We start from the raw sequence: 20,297 nt of genomic DNA on the forward strand, positions 1-20,297 counted from the left end.
GGAGAGGAGAGGAGACGTTACATAGGGTTTAATGCAGCCAGAGAGAGGAGAGGAGAGAGGAGAGGAGACGTTACATAGGGTTTAATGCAGCCAGAGAGAGGAGAGGAGAGGAGAGAAGAGGTTACATAGGGTTTAATGCAGCCAGAGAGAGGAGAGGAGAGAGGAGAGGAGACGTTACATAGGGTTTAATGCAGCCAGAGAGAGGAGAGGAGAGAGGAGAGGAGAGGTTACATAGGGTTTAATGCAGCCAGAGAGAGGAGAGGAGAGGTTACATAGGGTTTAATGCAGCCAGAGAGAGGAGAGGAGAGGTTACATAGGGTTTAATGCAGCCAGAGAGAGGAGAGGAGAGAGGAGAGGAGACGTTACATAGGGTTTAATGCAGCCAGAGAGAGGAGAGGAGAGAGGAGAGGAGAGGTTACATAGGGTTTAATGCAGCCAGAGAGAGGAGAGGAGAGGTTACATAGGGTTTAATGCAGCCAGAGAGAGGAGAGGAGAGGAGAGGAGACGTTACATAGGGTTTAATGCAGCCAGAGAGAGGAGAGGAGAGGAGAGGAGACGTTACATAGGGTTTAATGCAGCCAGAGAGAGGAGAGGAGAGGAGAGGAGAGGAGAGGAGACGTTACATAGGGTTTAATGCAGCCAGAGAGAGGAGAGGAGAGGAGAGGAGACGTTACATAGGGTTTAATGCAGCCAGAGAGAGGAGAGGAGAGGAGAGGAGACGTTACATAGGGTTTAATGCAGCCAGAGAGAGGAGAGGAGAGGAGAGGAGAGGAGAGGAGACGTTACATAGGGTTTAATGCAGCCAGAGAGAGGAGAGGAGAGGAGAGGAGAGGAGACGTTACATAGAGTTTAATGCAGCCAGAGAGAGGGGAGGAGAGGAGAGGAGAGGTTACATAGGGTTTAATGCAGCCAGAGAGAGGAGAGAGGAGAGGAGACGTTACATAGGGTTTAATGCAGCCAGAGAGAGGAGAGGAGAGGTTACATAGGGTTTAATGCAGCCAGAGAGAGGAGAGGAGAGGAGAGGAGACGTTACATAGGGTTTAATGCAGCCAGAGAGAGGAGAGGAGAGGAGAGGAGAGGTTACATAGGGTTTAATGCAGCCACACCCTTAGCCCAGATTTCTGATCATGTTGTATCAACGTAACTAAAAAAAGTACAATGTAAATACACTATTTAAGTTTTATTGCATAACTAATAAAACTAGAGTATATTCAACAATGTTGTACTAAGACTTGTATAGTAATGTGATGGGTAAACAAGTTTTAGTTCAAATACTTAAAAAATGTTTGGTTCAAATTTAAAATAACTTAACATGTACAAGTTATAGCCTGCAATGCATTGTGGGAAGGAGAAGGAGAAGGAGGGAAAACTGGCTTGCAGTTCTCCATTAGCACAGTCACTGGTTAGAGAACAATACACAGCAACATTTATTTTTGTTTAAGAGATTTGTCGTCTTTAGCATCGATTGTGTTTAAATTAACGCACGCAGGGACGCTTGCGACCAGCGGTGCACTGCACACGTTATCTCCGTCGCTGGCTTGGAAGAAGTCTGTTTACACCACCGCTGTTTGCAACCATTTCAACGTGCATGCGGTGCGGGTGGTTGGACAACACAAGTCAACAGTTATTTTTGTTTTAGTTACTTTATATTTGTTCGTGAAGCTTTCTATCGCCCGCGGAGGTGCTTGGGGCCCGGCGGTGCACGTTATAGCAGGCTTGGAATCATTCCACGTTTGTTAAGCCAACATTTCGACGTGCATGCGGTGAGTAGCCTATTCATTATGCAATCACTTTAAAAATCGGAGCATTACATGGAACTACATTTGGCTTAACCTCGCGTCACCAAACCTTCCACCTACATTTTGGCTAAATCAAATAATATACACATCGGGCGAGGCAATATGTAAACGTGTCGGGAGCATTTATTGCATGCGATTAATTTGAATTAATTTGAACCCCCTTGTTTGTTTTGTGTTGTGTTGCAGGTCACTGAGTCTGAGATGATTTGGAATTGTAAGTATTGCCATTTTAACTGTGACAAGAGAACACAGCTTTTAAAGCATTATAGACTAAAACATGGAGGCTTTTCAAGAACCGAGCCATTACCTTGCTTGTATCAGGATTGTTTGTGTACGTTTAGATCATTCAATGCACTTCAAGTGCATTTATCCCGGCTTCACACCAAACCAGATAAGCAACCATCATGTGTAGATGTACCAGTTAAGTTTTCCTGCCTGCCATGTGATTTTTCTGAGTCTTGTTCTGAGACAGAATACTTTTCTCACCTGTATAATATACACTTAAAAGTAAATCATAAAGTCAGGTGCCCTTATAAAGACTGTGACTATGAATGCAGTGTCTGCAGCACTTTCAAAGCACACAAAAGTCGAAATCACAGAGAACAGAACTGGAAGATGTTCAATTCAGACATAATTGGTAATATTAATATTAACAATGACAGTGGTGCTGAACAAGAACTGTCAATTGACGATGATATTGATATGGAGGTGTTTGAAGAGGTGACTGCAGACTCCGAGGCTAGTGAGAATGAACTTTGTGGTTTAACAAACCAGCTTGAGCACAATTTAGCATCACTTCTGTTAAAGTTGCATGCGGTTCTAAACATACCAGAGAGTTCTGTGCAAGAAATAATAGAACAACTTTGTGAAATCAACAAACTGTCAGAGCCACTTCTGCATAACAGAGTGAAGGCTATATTGAAGAGATGTTATGCAGACATTGATGAAACCATTGTGAGGGAGATTACTAGTGCTGTGTCCGAAAGTAACATGATGACACTTTGTGCTAAAGATGGACCCCTAGGAACTACTAAAAAGAGAGCAGCCTATGTACGCAGAGAGTTTCCACTGGTAAACCCGATAGAATATGTTGTGAAAAAGGGTGTAAAACCACTTGCATATGTCCCCATTGTTCCCATGCTCCAGCAGTTGCTTAATAGAAGTGACGTGTTGGACAAAGCCATGTCAGAAAAAGCACAAGTGCAAGGGGAATACAGATCATATGAAGATGGGCAGTACTTTAAGGAAAATGCTCTTCTTACAACAGATGAGTTCACAATTGCTCTTGGCTTGTATTGTGATGATTATGAGGTAGTAAATCCTTTAGGGACATCAAGGCTGAAACATAAGATGTGTGCAGTATACTGGGTCATTCTGAACATACCTGCAAAATATAGGTCAACCCTCGACTCAATCCAGCTTGCTCTACTGTGTAATACAACCACAGTCAAAGAGTGTGGTGGTTATGATAAAGTTCTGCAACCTCTTATCTTTGATCTAAAGTTATTGGAGCAGGACGGTGTTTACTTGGAGAAACTAGGTGCAAGTGTCAAAGCCACAGTCTTATTTGTTGCCGCTGATAATCTTGGTGCCCACTCTCTTGCAGGATTCTTTGAGAGCTTCAGTGTTGATAAATTCTGCAGATTCTGTTCGGCAAGCAGTCGTGACGCTCAACAACAAACGGTACGTGATGGATTCTTTCAACTCAGAGACAAAGAGTCCCATGATAGGCAGGTGCAGATGGTGAGAGAGGACCCGACATTGAAACGGAGTTATGGTGTGAAAAGGGCGTGTCCATTAACTGAAAATCTTGAGCACTTTCATGTGGTCACTGGTTACCCTCCTGACATTTTACACGACCTCTTTGAAGGCATTGTTCCAGCCGAGTTATCCCTGTGTCTTACAGACCTGATACACAAGGGGTATTTCACACTAGAATTGTTAAATAAGGAAATCAGGTGCTTTAATTACACATTTACTGACAAAACAGACAAACCTCAGATAATTGCAAAGGGATTTTCCACCAAAGGGACTATTGGCGGAAATGGCCATGAGAATTGGTGTCTAATAAGGCTCCTTCCACTTTTTATTGGTCACTGTGTCCCTGAGGGTGACGACACTTGGGAAATTCTCATGCTTCTCAAAGACATTGTTGAGCTGTCTGTGACACCAAGGCATACTGAAGAGACAGTTGATTTCCTGGACAGTAAGATAACAGAGCACAGACAGCTGCTGCAGTCAACGTTTCCTGATTTCCGATTAAAGCCAAAGCATCACTATGTGGAACATTACCCTCAACTTATAAGGAAATTTGGCCCCCTGTCTGATGTGTGGACGTTTCGTTTCGAAGGGAAACACAATTTTTTCAAAAGGGCAATTCGCAATTCTCAAAACTTCAAAAATGTTGCCATGACACTTGCTACAAAGCACCAGAAAGCAGCCAGTTACCATCTTGACTGTGACTCATATTTCAGACCATCAGTTGAGATGACTAAAGTTACCCCAATTTTGCTGGCCTTTTTCCCTGAGAATGTTCAGAGAGTAATTGCTCAAAACATTACAACTCCTGGTTCAGCTCTTGGTGTGTCATCTGTCTGTGTAGATGGAGTCAAGTATGATCCAGATATGATCGTCTCTACTGGCTCATGCTCGGGTCTCCCTGAATTTGTCCAGATTGAAAACATTGTTGCAGCTAACACAGACATTATGTTTGTCTGCCAAAAAATGACAGCATCGTACTCTGAGCATTTAAGATCTTACCAACTTGACCACAGTCATCTGCCCTGTGTGGTGAGAGTGTCAGAGTTGAATGATGTTTTCCCATTATCTGCATACATGGTGCAAGAACAACTTACGGTAACACTGAAACGATTTGTTATTTGCTGAATCATCTTTTTCATGTCAAGGATGTATTTGACTGCGGACTGTACACATTTGTGTACATTTATTTTGTAAATGATTCATATGTTACAAGCCAATCTAGAAGCTCAGTGACACATAGTTTAACCTCTTTCTATTTAGGATATTCAAAAGTAGCAGATCTACCAGCTCACTGAGTGTGCTGTTATATTAAATGTTTTGTTGGACCCCCAGACCCCACTTTGAGAAACCCTGTTTTTTTTCCCCCTGCAGATGGCTGTACAAGATAATTTAACCATGAGGGTATATCTCTCGGCGGGAGATATACGAAAGCTGACCATGACACCACGACCTGACACAGTTGAAGATTTAATTGGCTGGCTCGAAGGCATTCTCCAATTAAACAACAACTTCTCCTTACAATATGATGATCCTGATTGGGGACTGTGTAACCTTTATGATATCAAAGAGCTCCCAGAGAAGCCAACCATCCATGTCATCCCTATGCTTGTGTTGGAAACGATACCAACTACCAGTGCAGAACCTGTCTTCCAACCAACCACTGCAGAAGGTAATTCCACTGACACAGACAGCCAGGCAGACACCGATATCCTGTCCAACACCTCTCTTAGAAGTTTGCCATGGCCAGAGGTATTTAAGGTTCCCCATTTTGGTACTGATGTTGAGTATAGACTCAATGAAGGTAACCTGAAGTACATGGTGGATCAAACCTACATCACAGTGACTAAAGAGCTGAAACATAAAATCCTGCATAAACTGGCTGAGACCATTTATGAGTTTGATCCATACCCTGGCGCAAAAGATCGTGAGATCGTTGCAAAAGCCTTACTAGAAAAACACCCATGTCTTGGAAGGTGTAGCTTGATGTCATGGAAGAAAAGTCTGGAATTTAAGTTTGGAAATTACAGAGGAGACATGGTACGGATAGGTCGACTTGAAGTCTGTGTCAATGGTGGTAAACGTGCAAGAGGCGGTGGAGATGAGCGTGAACCTCCCAACAAAGGCATCAAGAAGGCAAGGAAAGGGGAGCTCAATTTCCTGCCTCACTATGAAGAGAAGAATGACCCCAAAATGGAAGAAGCTCGTCAGGCTCTATCCAATGAAATGCTGAAGAAACACCCACATGGATCCCTCATTAAGAAACAGATGGACATCACATTTGCTTTTAGAAGAAAATAAATCGTCAATAAGAAGCCTGATGTCAGCGTGGTGTTGGAGCGATGGCCAGCACTCTTCACAGAAAGCCAGGTAATTTTTGAATATTTACATTGTGTTCAAAATGCATTTATGCATGGCACAAAATACATTTCTGTTAAGTATTGTTAACAGTAAATATCGTAGCTGAGGGTCATATTTTTATCCATGGGCCATGTTTTATGTTTCAGGTTTGGTGCGAGTTCCACAGGGTGGTAGGGACAAATCTCAGAGACCACTTCTTCGGAGCGCTGGACCAGCTGTCCTCGAGGCTGATGGACCTCTTCAGGATGAAGAAAGGTGTCGCTGGAAAACATCTGACTGAGCTTTTACTTCAGACCAAGGTGAGTTGTCAACACGAGTGTACTTCCTCTCTTCCCTCGATCTCTGCTTTCCTTTTTCGTTTTAAAACTTCAAACTTCTCATGTAATCTATTCTCATATCTCTATCCATATGATATGATGATTATCATTTCCACTTCTGTATATTCATGTCACCTTAAAATTATGGCCATATTGTCACCTTAAAATAAATAATTCATTTTATGAGGAAAATCATAGTTTTGCCTAAGTCAGCTCATGCCACTGTCAACCTCTGGTAAACAGTTTAAATCCTAATTGAAAGGGATATTCTGTTCCTTCCATTTTAATATAATAGCCTAGATATAATGGCATCAGAGTGTGACATTTAGTCTCATTGGTCTTGTGACTTAGGTTTGATTGATTGATTGAAAATTGTATTAACAGTTTGCAGAATTACAGTACATTTCAAGCACAAACTCAATACAAAGGCTGTTAACTGTGAGTGGACGACCCAATTAAGCATTACACTTGTTTACAACAGGGTCCACCATGTTCAGTTCATCAAAACATTTAGAGACGTACAAATAGACACTTCTATATAGACAAAGAACAGTACAGGAATTCATCATAATGGAGGTAAAAAAGGAAAAGAAACATATACAGTGAGGGGAAAAGGGGGGGGGGGGGAGGTGGGGGGGATTCAGATTTTACGGGGGCCAGTTTCGAATTGCAGCCATCCGTAGGTGCCCTTTGAAGGAGTCAAGGGATTCGCATGTCTTAATGACTGTTGGTAGGGCGTTCCACATTTTGGTGGCATAGGAGCGAAAATAATTTAGTCCCTTGTTTGTGCAGAATCTGGGTTGAACATGGTTCGTTGCACTCCCTCTGGTGTTGTGGGTGTGGACTTCGTTAACATTAAGGAAGTATCTACACAGGTACATGGGTATCTTGGTGGAGTATTGAATCTTGTGGACCAGACCCATCGCAAGATGCTGTACTCTGTCGCCGACCCTAAGCCATGCCAGTCTGTCAAAGTGGGCAGGGGTGAGGTGGGTTCGGGGGGTGAGGCCAAGTAGGAGCCTGACCAGTTTGTTTTGGGAGGTCTGGAGCCTAGTTTTAAGGGCCTTTGAGGTGCTGTGGTACCAGGAGGTGCATGCATAGTCAAAGAAGCCTTGTACAAGGGCTCCTGTTAAGGTCTTCAAGGTGTTTTGTCCCCCAAAAAAGCCTATTTCTGTAGTAAGACTACACAAACGATTTGCTCAGGTTTATTGCCTCAAGTCATTTCATTCTCATGTTACATAACTGTTATTTTTGGTCGATAGTCTTTTATAAACCTTTTGGGTGAAGTTTGGATCAGTTTTCTTTGTTTTGTGAAAATCTTGTCTGTCTCCCTGACCACTGCCTGCCTGCCCTGCCTGCCTGCCATGCCTGCCCGCCCTGCCTACTGCCTGCCCTGTCTATTGACTACCTGCCCTGCTTACTGCCTGCCCGCCCTGCCTGCCCTGTCTATTGACTACCTTCCCTGCCCGCCCTGCCTACTGCCTGCCCTGCCTACCGACTGCCTGCCCTGCCTATTGACTGCCTGCCCGCCTGCCTTCCAGACTACAGAGCCAACAGCTGTGAGAACTCTTTGTCTTCGCGGACTGCCAATCATCTTGGGGGACGATCCGGCTGTCTTCTTCAAGTCTTGCTCCGTAAGTAACATAATTTGTTGTAAATGATGCAGGTGTAGTTAACAGAAGAAAAATATCAGATTATTTTGGATGCCAAGTTGTAGAACCATATTTCTCATTTCAGGAAAAAAGTGCATTTATTATCAGTATTATAGTCATTTTAGTAATTAATGTGCTGTTTATGTTGTGCAATTCTTTAGATCTATATTTTCACAGCATTATATATTTGCACAACATGATCTAATGGTATGGTTGTGTCCTGTCCTTGTTCTGTGTTTGTTAGGATGTAAATGAATCTTCTCAATACAACGAGATGCCAGTGGGAATCCTCTACAACAATTCGGAAAGTCCTCAGCTCAGCCCATCCAAAGTGGGGATTATCTTGGAAGGGAGTGTGGCGATGGAGGTGGCCGACGTGCCTCAGGCCGTCTGTGTTCTTTTCGGTCTGATTTATGCCCTGCACCTGGACTACCCAAAGTGCATGAAACATACCTGCCACTTCATTCAACAGGTAATGCTCAATGTGGGTAGAGGTGCGCTGCCACACAAGGTTCAAACTTTGAAGGATCAGCTGGAACTCTAAAACATGTCTGTACTGACACGCACGCACGCACACACACACACACACACACACTACATAACAAAACAATCAGGAAGACGCACGCACACACACACACACACACACACACACACACACACACTACATAACAAAACAATCAGGAAGAAACACTCCATATTTAAATTTTCCTTGTGAAATGAATGCCCTTTGTCGTACCAGATTGTACACACACATTGTAACAGCTGATCTGTGAGTTGTTTTTTTTTTGTGTAAAAGTAGTGAACGTGGTTAAGTGTGTCTGCTGCTACTACTTTAGAACGGGTTTTCTTTTACACTTCCTGAAAAGTATCTTGCTCAGAGTTCAGGTCCCACTGTATCTGTGAAAGTAGAAGTTGAGGACAACTACAGATGTGCCACTTCAGGCTTTCCTCTACAACCCCTATAAGTGTTATTCAGAGATCAGCTCCAATAGTTTATAAGCACTTTATCTTTAGCCTTAAAGTGTTATTCAGGGATCAGCTTGACCATGTTAAAGGGGTTGTAAATGGTTCTAAATGAAGCACTTGATCTTTAGCCTTAAAAGTGTTATTCAGGGATCAGCTTGACCATGTTAAGGGCTTGAATAGTTCTGAATGAAGCACTTTATCTTTAGCCTTAAAAGTGTTATTCAGGGATCAGCTTGACCATGTTAAAGGGCTTAAATAGTTCTGAATGAAGCACTTTATCTTTAGCCTTAAAAGTGTTATTCAGGGATCAGCTTGACCATGTTAAAGGGCTTAAATAGTTCTGAATGAAGCACTTTATCTTTAGCCTTAAAAGTGTTATTCAGGGATCAGCTTGACCATGTTAAAGGGCTTAAATAGTTCTGAATTAAGCACTTTATCTTTAGCAGTAGTATACTGTTAAGCGTTTATAATATTTGCTGTACTGTCAGTGTGCTTTATTTTATATAATTGATATAAACAGTGACACTGTTTATACACCAAGTACAAACAAAGTGTATATACTCATACAGTACAGTCTGTTACATACACATTGATGCATTTTGGCTTTGGTCTGTATGTGTGCGCACTACTTATGCATGTCTTCACTTATTCCTGTAGACTCTTAAGTAGGTGGAGCATAGGCTGCAGCATACTGTATGTGTATAAAAGTGTTTGCATTTGGTCCACCTTTTAAGCTTTTAAGCTTTGTTTGTTTTAGCCTTAGGATTGTTCCATTTTAAGTCACTGGTCTGCTGAGCAGTCAGTCTGTTTATATCTGTAACATATTGTTGCTGTCGGGCAGAATCCTTGTATCCGCATTTTGCAAATGTTTCCGTTTTTAGGCCATATTTTTATAATATGTCACACAAGTAGTGAAAATTGCTGATCTACAAGCTCACAGCGCTTGTAGATCAGCAATTTTCACTATTTTAAATGCTTTTTAAAACCAACAGCTTTATAATACAAATCAATAATTTTGGATATGAGGCTTCTACCCGATGGCAACCATATCAAACCAATGCTGCATTTAGTTTTTGTGTATTAGGGTCAATGAATCACATACACTCCATGGTTTGATATTCTTCCATCCGATTTAGCAACAATGTCATCAAATCATGGAGTGTGATTCATTGAAATATTGACTTTAATACTGTTCATGTTCAATGCGTTTTGTTAAACGATGTGATGTACTTTGTCATGTTTATGTGAAAATGTAATGTCCCAGGATATGAGTAGACAAACATAATGTGGTGCTTGTCATTACTCATTATATAGTCCAGTAATAATGTAATTTGACCTAACTAATTGCAAAAAAAAAAAAACTCAACTGATTTTGCATCTTCAATATATCCTGAATAACAGAAAGAAAGTTGCCTGGAATTGTCTGAGGGGAAAGTGTTGAGTATGGCCACCATTGACATCCTATTATAAGGCAATATTTTCTAAATTTCCTTATGCTTTAAGTAGCATGTGACATATCAAACTAGGTTGTTGTCATGATGCTGAAGCCATTCCAAGCATTAGTTTTGCATAAAAACACTCATTGGGCTAAATTTGGCCATACTAACTTGCCAAAATGTAATGAGTGTCAGCACATTTGGGCAAGTTGCTATGGCCAAATTTAGCCCAATGAGTGTTTTTATGCAAAACTAATGCTTGGAATGGATTCAGCATCATGAAAACGCCCTAGTTTGATATGTCACATGCTACTTAAAGCATAAGGACATTTAGAAAATATTACCTTATAATAGGATGTCAATGGTGGCCACACTGTACAGGCTATTTCCAACACTTTCCCCTCAGACAATTCCATGCAACTTTTTTTCTGTTATTCAGGATATATTGAAGATGCAAAATCAGCTGAGTTCGGTTTTTTTGCAATTAGTTAGAGGTTGATCCTGTATTTTCCATAGATTTCCTGTACTATAGGGGGGATTCACACTTTGTGCGTTTGTTTCAAACTGTTACTGAATACGGTTACCTGGTCCCCGCTGGCCATGATTCACATTGGCCTTGATTCTTCCTCACCCAAGTACACTTCATTCAACTATTCAATGCACCGCATGCATTCACATTGCACCGAAACGTATTCGAGTCGGACCCGGGAACGGTTGGGCGATCCGCTCCTGGGAACGGAACACAGCATTCACACTAACCACAACATCTGACAAGTGGCCCCGAGAGTGCATCCGGGACCATATTGTGAATCCCCCCTAATAGTCACAAATGTGAAGTGAAAGGGAAAAAATGTCCAGGGAAAAAAAACATTCTGTAAATTAATGCAGGGATTCTGGGAATTATGAAACCAATGTTCATGGTTGAATAAATTTACAAAATGTAATATGGTGTGTTTTCTTATTTAATTGTTGATGCAAATATTTTGAAGTGGAATAATTTAAATTTATATTATAAATAATTTAAGTTAAATCGACCTTGCAACCTAAGTGCAATGAACGTAACATTCTTAATTATAGTACAAAGGATTTTAAGTGCAATGAATGTAACATTCTTAGTTATAGTACAAAGGATTTTAAGTGCAATGAATGTAACATTCTTAGTTATAGTACAAAGGATTTTAAGTGCAATGAATGTAACATTCTTAATTATAGTACAAAGGATTTTAAGTGCAATGAATTTAACATTCTTAGTTATAGTACAAAGGACTTTTAAGTGCAATGAACGTAACATTTTAAGTTAAGTTAACAAAGGACTTAAGTTTATTTAACTTGACTGCTTCAATTCAGGAATTTGTATTTTTTAGTTAACATCACTCAAGTTTTTCAATTATATAACTTAAAAATTATTTGTGCAACCACTTTCCATTAAAATTTTACGTTGATTGAACTTATTGGGGTTAAGAGTGCAGAGAGAGGAGAGGAGAGGTTACATAGGGTTTAATGCAGCCAGAGAGAGGAGAGGAGAGGAGAGGAGACGTTACATAGGGTTTAATGCAGCCAGAGAGAGGAGAGGAGAGGAGAGGAGAGGTTACATAGGGTTTAATGCAGCCAGAGAGAGGAGAGGAGAGGTTACATAGGGTTTAATGCAGCCAGAGAGAGGAGAGGAGAGGAGAGGAGACGTTACATAGGGTTTAATGCAGCCAGAGAGAGGAGAGGAGAGGAGAGGTTACATAGGGTTTAATGCAGCCAGAGAGAGGAGAGGAGAGAGGAGAGGAGAGGTTACATAGAGTTTAATGCAGCCAGAGAGAGGAGAGGAGAGGAGAGGTTACATAGGGTTTAATGCAGCCAGAGAGAGGAGAGGAGAGAGGAGAGGAGAGGTTACATAGGGTTTAATGCAGCCAGAGAGAGGAGAGGAGAGGAGAGAGGAGAGGAGAGGTTACATAGGGTTTAATGCAGCCAGAGAGAGGAGAGGAGAGGAGAGGAGAGGAGAGGAGAGGAGAGGAGAGGAGAGGAGAGGAGACGTTACATAGGGTTTAATGCAGCCAGAGAGAGGAGAGGAGAGAGGAGAGGAGAGGAGAGGAGACGTTACATAGGGTTTAATGCAGCCAGAGAGAGGAGAGGAGAGGAGAGGTTACATAGTGTTTAATGCAGCCAGAGAGAGGAGATGAGAGGTTACATAGGGTTTAATGCAGCCAGAGAGAGGAGAGGAGAGGTTACATAGGGTTTAATGCAGCCAGAGAGAGGAGAGGAGAGGTTACATAGGGTTTAATGCAGCCAGAGAGAGGAGAGGAGAGGAGAGGAGACGTTACATAGGGTTTAATGCAGCCAGAGAGAGGAGAGGAGAGGAGAGGAGACGTTACATATGGTTTAATGCAGCCAGAGAGAGGAGAGGAGAGAGGAGAGGAGACGTTACATAGGGTTTAATGCAGCCAGAGAGAGGAGAGGAGAGGAGAGGAGAGGTTACATAGGGTTTAATGCAGCCAGAGAGAGGAGAGAGAAGAGGTTACATAGGGTTTAAGACTCGGTGCCGCGCTACGAGGTTGTAGATCTGCTATTTTTCAATAGCTAAAGCATAACATAGTGCATACATGGGCAACTGGCGGCCCGGGGGCCACATGCGGCCCCCACCTTCACTTAATGCGGCCCTCAGGTTAATATTGGGATACTGATAAAGCTCTTCTATTTCAGTTACAGTTACAATTCCAATCATGCAAACATGACCAGCTTTAGTAGCTTAATGAGCAGTATTTAAATGTTATTGTCTTTTTTATATGTCCAATGTATTTGTATTTAGTTCATAAAGTTAACATAACTATAACGAAATGTATTTGAAATTAAATACAAATTTTACTTTTCAGGATTCCAATTAAAAAATAGCAAAAAAAATATTCAGGTTTTCAATTCAAATATAGCAAAAATAGCTGATCTACAATCTACATGTAGATCGGCTATTTTTGCTACGACAGTAATATGCAACGTGAGTGTGGAACTATAGTGGCCCTCTGGAGTGAGTGTGGAACTATAGTGGCCCTCTGGAGTGAGTGTGGAAATATAGTGGCCCTCTGGAGTGAGTGTGGAACTATAGTGGCCCTCTGGAGTGAGTGTGGAACTATAGTGGTCCTCTGGAGTGAGTGTGGAACTATAGTGGCCCTCTGGAGTGAGTGTGGAACTATAGTGGCCCTCTGGAGTGAGTGTGGAACTATAGTGGCCCTCTGGAGTGAGTGTGGAACTATAGTGGTCCTCTGGAGTGAGTGTGGAACTATAGTGGTCCTCTGGAGTGAGTGTGGAACTATAGTGGCCCTCTGGAGTGAGTGTGGAACTATAGTGGTCCTCTGGAGTGAGTGTGGAACTATAGTGGCCCTCTGGAGTGAGTGTGGAACTATAGTGGCCCTCTGGAGTGAGTGTGGAACTATAGTGGTCCTCTGGAGTGAGTGTGGAACTATATAGTGGCCCTCTGGAGTGAGTGTGGAACTATAGTGGTCCTCTGGAGTGAGTGTGGAACTATATAGTGGTCCTCTGGAGTGAGTGTGGAACTATAGTGGTCCTCTGGAGTGAGTGTGGAACTATAGTGGCCCTCTGGAGTGAGTGTGGAACTATAGTGGCCCTCTGGAGTGAGTGTGGAACTATAGTGGTCCTCTGGAGTGAGTGTGGAACTATAGTGGCCCTCTGGAGTGAGTGTGGAACTATAGTGGTCCTCTGGAGTGAGTGTGGAACTATAGTGGTCCTCTGGAGTGAGTGTGGAACTATAGTGGCCCTCTGGAGTGAGTGTGGAACTATAGTGGTCCTCTGGTGTGAGTGTGGAACTATAGTGGCCCTCTGGAGTGAGTGTGGAACTATAGTGGTCCTCTGGTGTGAGTGTGGAACTATAGTGGTCCTCTGGAGTGAGTGTGGAACTATAGTGGCCCTCTGGAGTGAGTGTGGAACTATAGTGGTCCTCTGGTGTGAGTGTGGAACTATAGTGGTCCTCTGGAGTGAGTGTGGAACTATAGCGGCCCTCTGGAGTGAGTGTGGAACTATAGTGGTCCTCTGGTGTGAGTGTGGAACTATAGTGGTCCTCTGGAGGGAGTGTGGAACTATAGTGGTCCTCTGGTGTGAGTGTGGAACTATAGTGGTCCTCTGGAGTGAGTGTGGAACTTTAGCGGCCCTCTGGAGTGAGTGTGGAACTATAGTGGTCCTCTGGTGTGAGTGTGGAACTATAGTGGTCCTCTGGAGGGAGTGTGGAACTATAGTGGTCCTCTGGTGTGAGTGTGGAACTATAGTGGTCCTCTGGAGTGAGTGTGGAACTATAGTGGTCCTCTGGAGTGAGTGTGGAACTATAGTGGTCCTCTGGAGTGAGTGTGGAACTATAGTGGTCCTCTGGAGTGAGTGTGGAACTATAGTGGTCCTCTGGAGTGAGTGTGGAACTATAGTGGTCCTCTGGAGTGAGTGTGGAACTATAGTGGTCCTCTGGAGTGAGTGTGGAACTATAGTGGTCCTCTGGAGTGAGTGTGGAACTATAGTGGTCCTCTGGAGTGAGTGTGGAACTATAGTGGTCCTCTGGAGTGAGTGTGGAACTATAGTGGCCCTCTGGAGTGAGTGTGGAACTATAGTGGCCCTCTGGAGTGAGTGTGGAACTATAGTGGCCCTCTGGAGTGAGTGTGGAACTATAGTGGTCCTCTGGAGTGAGTGTGGAACTATAGTGGTCCTCTGGAGTGAGTGTGGAACTATAGTGACCCTCTGGAGTGAGTGTGGAACTATAGTGGTCCTCTGGAGTGAGTGTGGAACTATAGTGGTCCTCTGGAGTGAGTGTGGAACTATAGTGGCCCTCTGGAGTGAGTGTGGAACTATAGTGGCCCTCTGGAGTGAGTGTGGAACTATAGTGGTCCTCTGGAGTGAGTGTGGAACTATAGTGACCCTCTGGAGTGAGTGTGGAACTATAGTGGTCCTCTGGAGTGAGTGTGGAACTATAGTGGTCCTCTGGAGTGAGTGTGGAACTATAGTGGTCCTCTGGAGTGAGTGTGGAACTATAGTGGTCCTCTGGAGTGAGTGTGGAACTATAGTGGTCCTCTGGAGTGAGTGTGGAACTATAGTGGTCCTCTGGAGTGAGTGTGGAACTATAGTGGTCCTCTGGAGTGAGTGTGGAACTATAGTGGTCCTCTGGAGTGAGTGTGGAACTATAGTGGTCCTCTGGAGTGAGTGTGGAACTATAGTGGTCCTCTGGAGTGAGTGTGGAACTATAGTGGTCCTCTGGAGTGAGTGTGGAACTATAGTGGCCCTCTGGAGTGAGTGTGGAACTATAGTGGTCCTCTGGAGTGAGTGTGGAACTATAGTGGTCCTCTGGAGTGAGTGTGGAACTATAGTGGTCCTCTGGAGTGAGTGTGGAACTATAGTGACCCTCTGGAGTGAGTGTGGAACTATAGTGGTCCTCTGGAGTGAGTGTGGAACTATAGTGGTCCTCTGGAGTGAGTGTGGAACTATAGTGGTCCTCTGGAGTGAGTGTGGAACTATAGTGACCCTCTGGAGTGAGTGTGGAACTATAGTGGCCCTCTGGAGTGAGTGTGGAACTATAGTGGCCCTCTGGAGTGAGTGTGGAACTATAGTGACCCTCTGGAGTGAGTGTGGAACTATAGTGGTCCTCTGGAGTGAGTGTGGAACTATAGTGACCCTCTGGAGTGAGTGTGGGACTATAGTGGTCCTCTGGAGTGAGTGTGGAACTATAGTGACCCTCTGGAGTGAGTGTGGGACTATAGTGGCCCTCTGGAGTGAGTGTGGAACTATAGTGGTCCTCTGGAGGGAGTGTGGGACTATAGTGGCCCTCTGGAGTGAGTGTGGGACTATAGTGACCCTCTGGAGTGAGTGTGGGACTATAGTGGTCCTCTGGAGTGAGTGTGGGACTATAGTGACCCTCTGGAGTGAGTGTGGGACTATAGTGACCCTCTGGAGTGAGTGTGGGACTATAGTGGCCCTCTGGAGTGAGTGTGGAACTATAGTGGCCCTCTGGAGTGAGTGTGGAACTATAGTGGTCCTCTGGAGGGAGTGTGGAACTATAGTGGTCCTCTGGAGTGAGTGTGGAACTATAGTGGTCCTCTGGAGTGAGTGTGGAACTATAGTGGTCCTCTGGAGTGAGTGTGGAACTATAGTGGTCCTCTGGAGTGAGTGTGGAACTATAGTGGTCCTCTGGAGTGAGTGTGGAACTATAGTGGTCCTCTGGAGTGAGTGTGGAACTATAGTGGTCCTCTGGAGGGAGTGTGGAACTATAGTGGTCCTCTGGAGGGAGTGTGGAACTATAGTGGTCCTCTGGAGGGAGTGTGGAACTATAGTGGTCCTCTGGAGTGAGTGTGGAACTATAGTGGTCCTCTGGAGTGAGTGTGGAACTATAGTGGTCCTCTGGAGTGAGTGTGGAACTATAGTGGTCCTCTGGAGTGAGTGTGGAACTATAGTGGTCCTCTGGAGGGAGTGTGGAACTATAGTGGTCCTCTGGAGTGAGTGTGGAACTATAGTGGTCCTCTGGAGTGAGTGTGGAACTATAGTGGTCCTCTGGTGTGAGTGTGGAACTATAGTGGTCCTCTGGAGTGAGTGTGGAACTATAGTGGTCCTCTGGAGTGAGTGTGGAACTATAGTGGTCCTCTGGAGTGAGTGTGGAACTATAGTGGTCCTCTGGAGTGAGTGTGGAACTATAGTGGTCCTCTGGAGGGAGTGTGGAACTATAGTGGTCCTCTGGAGGGAGTGTGGAACTATAGTGGTCCTCTGGAGTGAGTGTGGAACTATAGTGGTCCTCTGGTGTGAGTGTGGAACTATAGTGGTCCTCTGGTGTGAGTGTGGAACTATAGTGGTCCTCTGGAGTGAGTGTGGAACTATAGTGGTCCTCTGGAGTGAGTGTGGAACTATAGTGGTCCTCTGGAGTGAGTGTGGAACTATAGTGGTCCTCTGGAGTGAGTGTGGAACTATAGTGGTCCTCTGGAGTGAGTGTGGAACTATAGTGGTCCTCTGGAGTGAGTGTGGAACTATAGTGGTCCTCTGGAGTGAGTGTGGAACTATAGTGGTCCTCTGGAGTGAGTGTGGAACTATAGTGGTCCTCTGGAGTGAGTGTGGAACTATAGTGGTCCTCTGGAGTGAGTGTGGAACTATAGTGGTCCTCTGCAGTGAGTGTGGAACTATAGTGGTCCTCTGGAGTGAGTGTGGAACTATAGTGGTCCTCTGCAGTGAGTGTGGAACTATAGTGGTCCTCTGGAGTGAGTGTGGAACTATAGTGGTCCTCTGGAGTGAGTGTGGAACTATAGTGGTCCTCTGGAGTGAGTGTGGAACTATAGTGGTCCTCTGGAGTGAGTGTGGAACTATAGTGGTCCTCTGCAGTGAGTGTGGAACTATAGTGGTCCTCTGGAGTGAGTGTGGAACTATAGTGGTCCTCTGGAGTGAGTGTGGAACTATAGTGGTCCTCTGCAGTGAGTGTGGAACTATAGTGGTCCTCTGCAGTGAGTGTGGAACTATAGTGGTCCTCTGCAGTGAGTGTGGAACTATAGTGGTCCTCTGGAGTGAGTGTGGAACTATAGTGGTCCTCTGCAGTGAGTGTGGAACTATAGTGGTCCTCTGCAGTGAGTGTGGAACTATAGTGGTCCTCTGGAGTGAGTGTGGAACTATAGTGGTCCTCTGGAGTGAGTGTGGAACTATAGTGGTCCTCTGGAGTGAGTGTGGAACTATAGTGGTCCTCTGCAGTGAGTGTGGAACTATAGTGGTCCTCTGGAGTGAGTGTGGAACTATAGTGGTCCTCTGGAGTGAGTGTGGAACTATAGTGGTCCTCTGCAGTGAGTGTGGAACTATAGTGGTCCTCTGCAGTGAGTGTGGAACTATAGTGGTCCTCTGCAGTGAGTGTGGAACTATAGTGGTCCTCTGGAGTGAGTGTGGAACTATAGTGGCCCTCTGCAGTGAGTGTGGAACTATAGTGGTCCTCTGGAGTGAGTGTGGAACTATAGTGGTCCTCTGCAGTGAGTGTGGAACTATAGTGGTCCTCTGGAGTGAGTGTGGAACTATAGTGGTCCTCTGCAGTGAGTGTGGAACTATAGTGGTCCTCTGCAGTGAGTGTGGAACTATAGTGGTCCTCTGCAGTGAGTGTGGAACTATAGTGGTCCTCTGCAGTGAGTGTGGAACTATAGTGGTCCTCTGGAGTGAGTGTGGGACTATAGTGGTCCTCTGGAGTGAGTGTGGAACTATAGTGGTCCTCTGCAGTGAGTGTGGAACTATAGTGGTCCTCTGGAGTGAGTGTGGAACTATAGTGGTCCTCTCCATCGTCAAAGTTGCCCACCCCTGACATAGTGCTTAAAACACCAAAAGGGGTTCCCGCCCAGAATGTGTTAATTAACATTATGATAACAGTACAGTACAATACCTCTGTGGGTTAATTAACATTATGATAACAGTACAGTACAATACCTCTGTGGGTTAATTAACATTATGATAACAGTACAGTACAATACCTCTGTGGGTTAATTAACATTATGATAACAGTACAGTACAATACCTCTGTGGGTTAATTAACATTATGATAACAGTACAGTACAATACCTCTGTGGGTTAATTAACATTATGATAACAGTACAGTACAGTACCTCTGTGGGTTAATTAACATTATGATAACAGTACAGTACAGTACAGTACCTCTGTGGGTTAATTAACATTATGATAACAGTACAGTACAGTACAGTACCTCTGTGGGTTAATTAACATTATGATAACAGTACAGTACAATACCTCTGTGGGTTAATTAACATTATGATAACAGTACAGTACAGTACCTCTGTGGGTTAATTAACATTATGATAACAGTACAGTACAATACCTGTCTTGCTGCCTGCGGTGTCGCTGGGAAGATACATCTTAACAACCCCCAACTCTGTGTTCATACGGAACTTACCTAGAGAGAGAGAGAGAGAGAGAGAGAGAGAGAGAGAGAGAGAGACAGAGACAGAGACAGAGAGAGAGAGAGAGAGAGAGAGAGAGAGAGAGAGAGAGACAGAGACAGAGACAGAGACAGAGACAGAGAGAGAGATATAGAGAGAGAGAGACAGAGAGAGAGACAGAGAGAGAGAGAGAGATAGAGAGAGAGACAGAGAGAGAGAGAGACAGAGATAGAGAGAGAGAGACAGAGAGAGATACAGACAGAGAGAGAGAGACCTCTTTAACCGTTTCCGTACATAGGACGGTCCCAATCGACGCGTACATCCGACGTGTGAGGACGTCCTAGCGCATCCTCAATGATACGGGGCGAGATAAGAATATTCTGAATTTTTTCCTTTTTTTTATTTGTCAGTTCACCTTTCGGCCACCGTATGCTACACTCTAGGCAATTGTTAGCTTACCATAGACTTAGCCGTTAGCGCGGCGGAAAGAATGACTCGTCTCTCCTAATCCAGGGCGCTCTCCGTGGTGTTGAACGGATCGATATATGGCGCTTCATTTCTGCTCCTCATCCGTCTCTCCCGCAAAATATGAACGCTTTTTGGATCATATATCGTATAAACTAAAACGATCGCAATGTAAGCTAGCTCTGTAAAGTAAACTTTTTTTAGTGGATTGTTTCTGGGTCGTGGGTTTCCGAGTAAAAGCGGCCATGTTGTTCCGGCACCCCAGAGCTCCTATTTTGAAGGACTTCCGGCACTGATTGTGTTTTAATGACCTCTTTCCCTCCCAAACACCAGTTGTGTTCTCATTGTTTAATTCATGATTTCATTGTTTAATTCATGTTGTCATTGTTTAATTCATGATTTCATTGTTTAATTAATGTTCTCATTGTTTAATTCATGATGTCATTGTTTAATTAATGTTCTCATTGATTGATTCATGATTTCATTGTTTAATTCATGATTTCATTGTTTAATTCATGATTTCATTGTTTAATTCATGTTGTCATTGTTTAATTCATGATTTCATTGTTTAATTCATGATTTCATTGTTTAATTAATGTTCTCATTGATTAATTAATGTTCTCATTGATTCATTCATGATTTCATTGTTTAATTCATGTTGTCATTGTTT

General features: G+C 43.8%; 1 protein-coding gene and 2 long non-coding RNA genes across 3 annotated transcripts in view; 2 read left to right on the forward strand and 1 right to left on the reverse strand.

Moving 5' to 3' along the window:
- LOC306918014 (complement factor I-like) overlaps nt 1-2,207 on the reverse strand; it is a 22,296-nt gene extending 20,089 nt beyond the window's left edge. The window contains exon 1 of the mRNA XM_079530914.1: nt 2,107-2,207. The gene's annotated coding sequence lies outside the window, so the exon portion shown is untranslated. The remainder of the gene's footprint in view (nt 1-2,106) is intronic.
- On the forward strand, nt 1,634-3,480 carry LOC306918016. The gene is made up of 3 exons (XR_013789274.1): nt 1,634-1,763; nt 1,986-2,013; nt 3,406-3,480. It is a non-coding gene; the product is annotated as an uncharacterized lncRNA (long non-coding RNA).
- Nucleotides 3,481-4,942: 1,462 nt separating this feature from the next.
- LOC306918015 lies at nt 4,943-8,895 on the forward strand. Its single transcript, XR_013789273.1, has 4 exons — nt 4,943-5,927; nt 6,065-6,217; nt 7,777-7,869; nt 8,132-8,895. It is a non-coding gene; the product is annotated as an uncharacterized lncRNA (long non-coding RNA).
- The last annotated feature ends 11,402 nt before the right edge of the window (nt 8,896-20,297 follow it).

This window comes from Electrona antarctica, assembly GCF_951216825.1.
Source record: "Electrona antarctica genome assembly, contig: scaffold_680, whole genome shotgun sequence".
In the NCBI taxonomy this organism is placed as follows: domain Eukaryota; kingdom Metazoa; phylum Chordata; class Actinopteri; order Myctophiformes; family Myctophidae; genus Electrona; species Electrona antarctica.